General features: G+C 37.5%; 1 pseudogene; it reads left to right on the top strand.

The window, feature by feature from the left end:
• The first annotated feature begins 445 nt into the window (after positions 1 to 445).
• Positions 446 to 3,954, top strand: LOC107802479 (U-box domain-containing protein 15-like; annotated as a pseudogene).
• The last annotated feature ends 3,417 nt before the right edge of the window (positions 3,955 to 7,371 follow it).

The raw sequence follows: 7,371 nt of genomic DNA, 5'->3' as shown, positions 1-7,371 counted from the left end.
TATATTATACTGGAGATTGGCTCTAATTTCCACTATATTCAGTATATTATGCTGGACCGGTATATTATACTGGAGTTTCAGTATATTATGCTGGAGTATTTTTTCAAATTTTGAACAGTGTTTTCGTTCAGATTTATCTTTACATGAAAAATGGCTAAATTTCGATTACTTTTGAAATTGTGACTATTTTTGAATGACCACTTGTAAATCTGGCTATTTTTGAATTTCTCCCCAATATCGTGGGTCAATTTGGGCTAGTGATTTTTCATAGGTTACTTTGGGCATAGCCCAAATCAGCCCATAAACAAAATCACTCTTGCCCAAACCTATTAATACTTGGACGGGTTGGGCAGGTTACATGGGCTTGGGTCAATTTTGCCACCCTAGGGAACTTAACGGACTACCGAATGTAATGTAACGAACTTTCAAAATCACAGCACTTCCAAATCCGCAAAATCCGTTTAGTGTCTTCTCCTCCTCCAACATTGAACCGAAAATCCCACTGCAACTTTTTTTCTTCAGACTGAACATTAATTGAGCAAAAGAGAAATCAAAGCCTTAACTTCATAGAAAGGTTAGGGTTAGGGCTTTGATTTCGTTATTTCAAACAGATCAACACTGATTAGTTTTGGACCCTAATTATAGGCTCACACAAATCTAGACCTTGTATATGTGTTAAAAAATTTACAAAATAACTATAGATGTTTGTATGTGAATCCAGTTATTATTGCATAATATTAACTTGAGATTGTTGTAGAAACCCGTTAACTTCAAATCCTGGATTAGCGTCTGCCCGCTCCCCCTAGTGTAATTTTTGGATGTTTGATTTGGAGGCATAATTAAATGGCGAAGGCACGAGAGCACGAGCATGAAGAAGCGGTTACAGTGGAGGAAGAATTTGGATCGAGCTGCCAAACAAGTCCTCAAGACAAAAGAGAATTGGTTCGCGAACTTATTGGTGTGATTCAAACTGTAGGATCCTATGAAGAGTATAGGAAGTCACAGAGAGAGGAGTGTCATAACCTTGTTGAAAGATTGAAGCTTTTATTGCCTCTTTTGGTAGAGATTAGGGATTTTGATGGACAGATCCCTGAATCGGGTATCGAATGTTTGATGAAATTGAAGAAGGCATTCTCTTCTGCCAAAAAATTGTTAAAAACTTGCTATTGTGGCAGCAAAATTTACCTGGTAATAATTAACCCCCTTTTTTTCCAATTAATTATATCATCATTATATTAAAATCAACTCCGTTTTTGGGAGTGTTATGAATTGGGTGAATTTATTTGTTTTAGTTACATTTATGCAGGCCTTAGAAAGTGAAGCTGTTATGGGAAGATTTCATTCTGTGTATGAAAGATTAAGTCAGGCTCTGGAGGGCATGCCTTATGATGAACTTGGAATCTCAGATGAAGAGAAAGAACAGGTACATACCTGATATATACAATTTAAATCATGAATCATTTTTGTGCCGCTGTTTATACATGCTCGAGCTAAATCATTTTTGCGCGCTGCTTATACATACTTGAGCACAGCTGATGTATAATGTTAGATAGTGTATTTGGAGACCAGAGTATTGTATTTTCTGATTAGATTTTTCAGACATAACATTTTGCCCCGAAAAAAAACAGAAAACAAATTGTGTCTAACATTACACATAGTGAGGAGGTAATATCAGCTTGAGATGAGCTTAAATGGATCGACATGGACAGTGAGGATTCATATAACGTCACCCAAATTGTTGAGCTTTAGTTTTAGTTTGGCATACATATTTGCAAGAATGAAACTAAAATAGGGTCTAACATTTTCAAGGAAATGAATATTTTAGTACAAATGCATCTATATAATGTGCTCAAATGTGCAAAAAGGTTTACCTAGTTAACATGTTTTCAGGTGGAGTTACTGAGAGTGCAATTTAGAAGAGCTAAGACGCGAAATGATACTCAAGACATGGAACTCGCCATGGATCTGATTGTTGCACTGTCCACTAATTATGACAGGAACGTAGATAGCGCTAGCATAGACAGACTAGGACACAGGCTAGGTTTGCATACTGTTAAGGAACTAAGGGCAGAAACAATATCAGTACGAAAAGTGATTAGAGAAAGAAAAGGTCGCCATGCAGAAGGGACGCAAAAAATCATAGATCTTCTAAACAAATTCAGACGGTTTGCAGGGCTTGAAGAAACTGAAGCATTGGTGCCTAAAGATCACGAGAAATCGACTTCTTTGGCAATTCCAAATGAATTTCTCTGTCCAATCACATTAGAGATTATGACAGATCCAGTTATTGTCTCAACCGGGCAGGTGAGTTCACCACTTCCAAGATGAGATTTTTCTGTTCAAGCTCCCATACCTCAAAAGACAAAAAACTAGAATAGAATAAATACACAGAAGTTAAGTGTAAGATATGATAAGAGGCTGTTTTCATGTAATCTTCATCTGTTTGAAAATTCTCAAGTTAATCCCTATGTGTATTAGCAATTGAGTTGCTGAGATAAGTGGTAATAACTGTTTGTTTTTTCCATAATTTCATTTATTGTAGACATATGAAAGAGAGAACATACAGCAGTTGCTGGATTCCAATTGCCGAACATGTCCGAAAACGGGACAAAGCTTGGATCACTTGTCATTTACCCAAAATTTTGCTTTAAAGAACTTAATCCAGCAATGGTGTGAGAAGAACAATTTTCAACTTCCTAAAAAGCAGCCACCTCCAAAACCGGAGAGTCCCTCTGTTGAAAGTGAAGGAAAGTTTTTGTCCTTGATTCAAGATCTATCCTCTTGTCATTTAGAAGTTCAGAGAAAGGCTGTTACAGAAATCAGAATGCTTTCAAAAGAAAATCCAGAAAATAGAAGATCAATACTAGATAGTGGAGGAATCCCACCACTTGTGCAGCTACTGTCCTATCCAGATTCAAGAGTTCAGGAACATGCAGTGACGACGCTTTTGAACTTATCGATTGATGTAACAAATAAGAGACTTATATCTGAAGAAAAACCTATTCCAGCCATAATTGAGATACTGAAGAATGGAAATCTTGGTGCTAAAGAGAACTCTGCAGCAGCATTGTTTAGCTTATCTATGCTGGATGAAAACAAAGAAGCTATAGGTTCATTTAACGGCATCCCACCATTGATAGATTTGTTAAGAAATGGGACAATCAGAGGTAAGAAGGATGCGATAACTGCACTCTTCAATCTGTGTTTTAATGAGCAGAATGTGAGCTTGGCGACTGAAGCTGGGATTGTAGCACCGTTGTTTCAATTATTGGAGAAAAAAACTTAGACATGGTTGATGAGGCCCTGTCTATACAGTTACTTCTTGCAACACATCAAGATGGAAGGCAAGAAATGGGAAAACTTTCTTTCATTGAAACACTAGTTAATCTGATCAGAGATGGCACTCCAAAGAACAAGGAATGTGCAGTGGCTATGCTTCATAGGTTAAGCATACATAATTCAAATCTTATGCTCGCGGCACTTCAGTATGGTGTGTATGAGCATTTAGTGGAGATAGCTGATAGTGGGACAGATAGGGGCCAAAGAAATGCTAAATCTTTGCTGCAGCTTATGAGTAAAGCAGAGCAGATTCCTTGACAATCCAAGTCAAAATGTATCTGTAAGATGCAACCATGTAATCTACCACATACTACAACAACTACCCAGCTGAATCCCACAAGTGGGGTCTGGGGAGGATAGTGTGTACGCAGACCTTACCCCTATTCCGGAGGAATAGAGATGCTGTTTCCGATAGACCATCGGCTCAAGAAAATGAGTAATCTACCACATACTAGTGATTAGCTTTACTTGCATACTTTTGTAAGAAATCAAGTTTTTTCTTTTCCCCATCTTGGGTAGTTTAGGATAGTGAATTCTGTTTAGTTTATGTTAATGCATGATCTCTTTTCCTATTAGTTTGAGTGCCAATGAAGAAAAGTTTGATTGATCTTCACCCACATTTTAGTGCATCATTGAGAGAGAACATGGGGAATGTTGCGGAAACCGAATGTATATAGTGTGAATGAGTCACAACTACTATACCAAAATTATGGCAGCCCCTAAATAATAAATAAGATAATAAGACAACAATAAAAAAGAACACCAGAATTTACGAGGTTCGGCCAATTTTGCCTACTTCCTCAGACACAACCAATATTTTATTCTACTCTAAAAATACAAGTGAAATAATACTAAAGAGAGAGAAGATACAAATGCCTTAAGAAGATGAGAAGGCAAATGAGAGGTGTGTTTTTAAATCCTAAACATTAGGCCTCCTTTTATAGGGAAAAATTCCCAACCAAAATTGTCAAATTCCCGATGTGAGACTTTTGACATCTTCAACAAATCTCCACCTTGGCAAAATTCCACATCTTCAATTTTCTCTCAATAACAAATTTTGGTTGTGTCTTCATCTTCAATCTTCAGTGTTCAACAATTTTGATCAAATCCAAACAATGTTGAAACTTGACCGCAGTCACCACTTTTGTCAGCATATCAGCAGGATTCTCTGTAGTATGAAGTTTCTTCACCGTGACTCCTCCTTCTTCTATGATTTCTCGTACGAAATGATACCGAACATCAATGTGCTTCGTCCTTGCATGATAAACTTGGTTTTTCGTTAATTTAATAGCACTTTGACTATCACAAAAAATTGTGATACTTTTTTGTCCAATACCAAGCTCTTTTAGCAACCCTGAAGCCAAATTGCCTCCTTTACAGTCTCTGTAATAACTATGTACTCTGCCTCTGTTGTAGACAAAGCAACTGTTGACTGCAAAGTAGACTTTCAACTAACTGGTGCCTTTGCAAAAGTAAACACATAACCAGTAGTTGATCTTCATTTGTCCAGATCACCCGCAAAATCTGAGTCACAATATTCAACCACCGACTGATTGCCTTCCTGCTAAAAAACTAACCCAACATCTACAGTATTATGAATAAACCGTAGAATACATTTCACAGCTTGCCAATGCTCTTTTCCTGGATTATGCATATATCTGCTAATATCTCCAACAGCTTGTGAAATGTCAGGTCTCGTACAAACCATTGCATACATCAAGCTACCAACAACATTTGCGTATGGTACCCTTGACATATACTCCCGTTCAACTTCATCTTTTGGTGACATAGTAGTACTTAGCTTAAAATGGGGAGCGAATGGAGTACTAACTGGCTTAGTCTTCTCATGTAGTACTCTCTTCAAATATTCTTTCTGAGATAAACATAGTTTCTTTGAACGTTTATCTCTTATTATCTCCATTTCAAGAATTTTCTTTGCCTCACCCAGATCCTTCATCTCGAACTCCTTCTTCAGTTGAATCTTCAACTTATCAATTTATTTCGAATTCTTGGAAGCTATCAACATATCATCAACATATAGGAGAAGATATACAAAAGAGCCATCTTTAAGCTTGCGCAAATACATACAATGATCATATTTACTTTTCTTATACCCTTGCCGCAACATAAACTTGTCAAATCGCTTGTACGATTGTTTAGAAGATTGTTTCAATCCGTACAACGATTTTTCAAGTTTGCATACCATATTTTCTTTTCCAGCAACTTTGAATATGTAATGACCCAAAAGGTCATCACTTGTTTTAGAAATAAATTCTACATTACGAGGCCTTAAAACCCTCTTTTAGCATCACCTCGATTTACGTGCACAGTCCTGACGTGTAGCCGGAAAGTCATTATGTGATAATCTGTGAAAAATAATGAATTTTGAGTTTAAAATGAATTAAGTTGGCTTCGGTCAACATTTTAGGTAAACGGGCCCGCACTCATAATTTGATGGTCCTGTAGGGTTTGTAGGAAAATATGGTACTTGGTTGTATGCCCGAAATCGAATTTCGAGGTCCCAAGCCTGAGAAATGAATTTTTAAAAGAAATTATTTTGCTGAATTAATTATGAAGTAAAGAAGAGAATTTATGTTTGAAACCATTGGTATCGGGCCCGTATTTTGGTTCTGGAGCCCGGTACAGGTCTTATATGTGATTTAAGATGAGTCTGTGAAATTTGGTAAGAAACGGACTTGAAACGATGTGAATCGGACCGTATTTGAGAAAATTGAAAAATTTGAAGTTCTTAGGAAATTTCATGATTTTGATGCTAAATTCATAGTTGTCGATGTTATTTTAGTGATTTGAATGCACGAGCGAGTCTGTATGATGTTTTTAGGTTGGTGTGCATGTTTGGTTTGGAGCCCGAGGGCTCGGGTGAGTTTTGGATAGGCCGCGGAATAGAATTGGACTTGGGAAAATTGCAGGTTTTCAGCTGGTATGATCAGGTCTGCAGGCTTCGCAAATGCGAAGAATGGTCTTTCGCAAATGCGATGATGACCGGAAAGCTGAGTGGGTCGCAAATGCGACATTCACTTCACAAATACGAAAGTCTCAATTTTCTAAAGGGTTCGCAATTGTGAAGCCTGGTCGCAATTGCGGCATCAGAGACCTGTAAATTCACACTTAGACGCATTTCAACCATTTTTCATATCTTCTCAAAACATAAACTCCCTAGGGAGATTTTTCAAAGGCAACTTCTTCTCCAAATCGATTGTAAGTAATTTCTAACTAGTTTTCTTCAATCTTTAACATCTTTTCACATGATTTCAACTCAAAATTAATGATTTTCATGGGGGAAATTGGGTGTTTTGGGTAGAACCTAGGTTTTTCAAAAATTGAGAACTTGGACCTCGATTTGAGGTCCGATTTCAAAACAAATTACATATTTGGGTTCGTGGGGGAATGGGTAATCGGGTTTTGGTTCGAACCTCGGGTTTTGACCATGTGGGCCCGGGGTCGATTTTTGACTTTTTGGGAAAACTTTAGAAAATCTATTTTCATGCATTGGAATCGATTCATTTAGCATTAATTAATACAATTAAGTAACTTGTGGCTAGATACGAGCGAATTGGTGGTGGAATCAAGGGGTAAAGCGATAGTTGAGACTTGAATTGTGTTCGTGGCATCGAGGTAAGTGTTTGGTCTAACCTTAGCTTGAGGGATTAGGAGTCGTGTCTTATTTTCTACGTGTTAACTGTGGAGTATGACGTATAGGTATGGCGACAAGTATCTATACGTCGGTGTCAAGCATGCCCGTGAGTCTTTTATTGTAATTTTTATGACTCCGTTGTGGTTTATTGTGCTTCATATGAGGATTATCATTATTGTTCCCTTGCCGGGATGTTTGTTTGATATTATTGTTCCCTTGCCGAGATGTTTTTTGATATTATTGTTCCCTTGCCGGGATGTTGTTATATTGCTATTGTTCCCTTGCCGGGATTCTTTTATGATTGGTGTTGATAGATGAAATGGGAGCGGGTGGCACGCCTGCAATGGTAATATATGAAATGGGAGCGGGTTGCATGC

This window comes from Nicotiana tabacum, chromosome 20 (genome assembly GCF_000715075.1).
Source record: "Nicotiana tabacum cultivar K326 chromosome 20, ASM71507v2, whole genome shotgun sequence".
Classification (NCBI taxonomy): Eukaryota; Viridiplantae; Streptophyta; class Magnoliopsida; order Solanales; family Solanaceae; genus Nicotiana; species Nicotiana tabacum.
The sequence above is the reverse complement of the archived record's forward strand: the minus strand, read 5'-3'. Positions and strand labels throughout refer to the sequence as shown.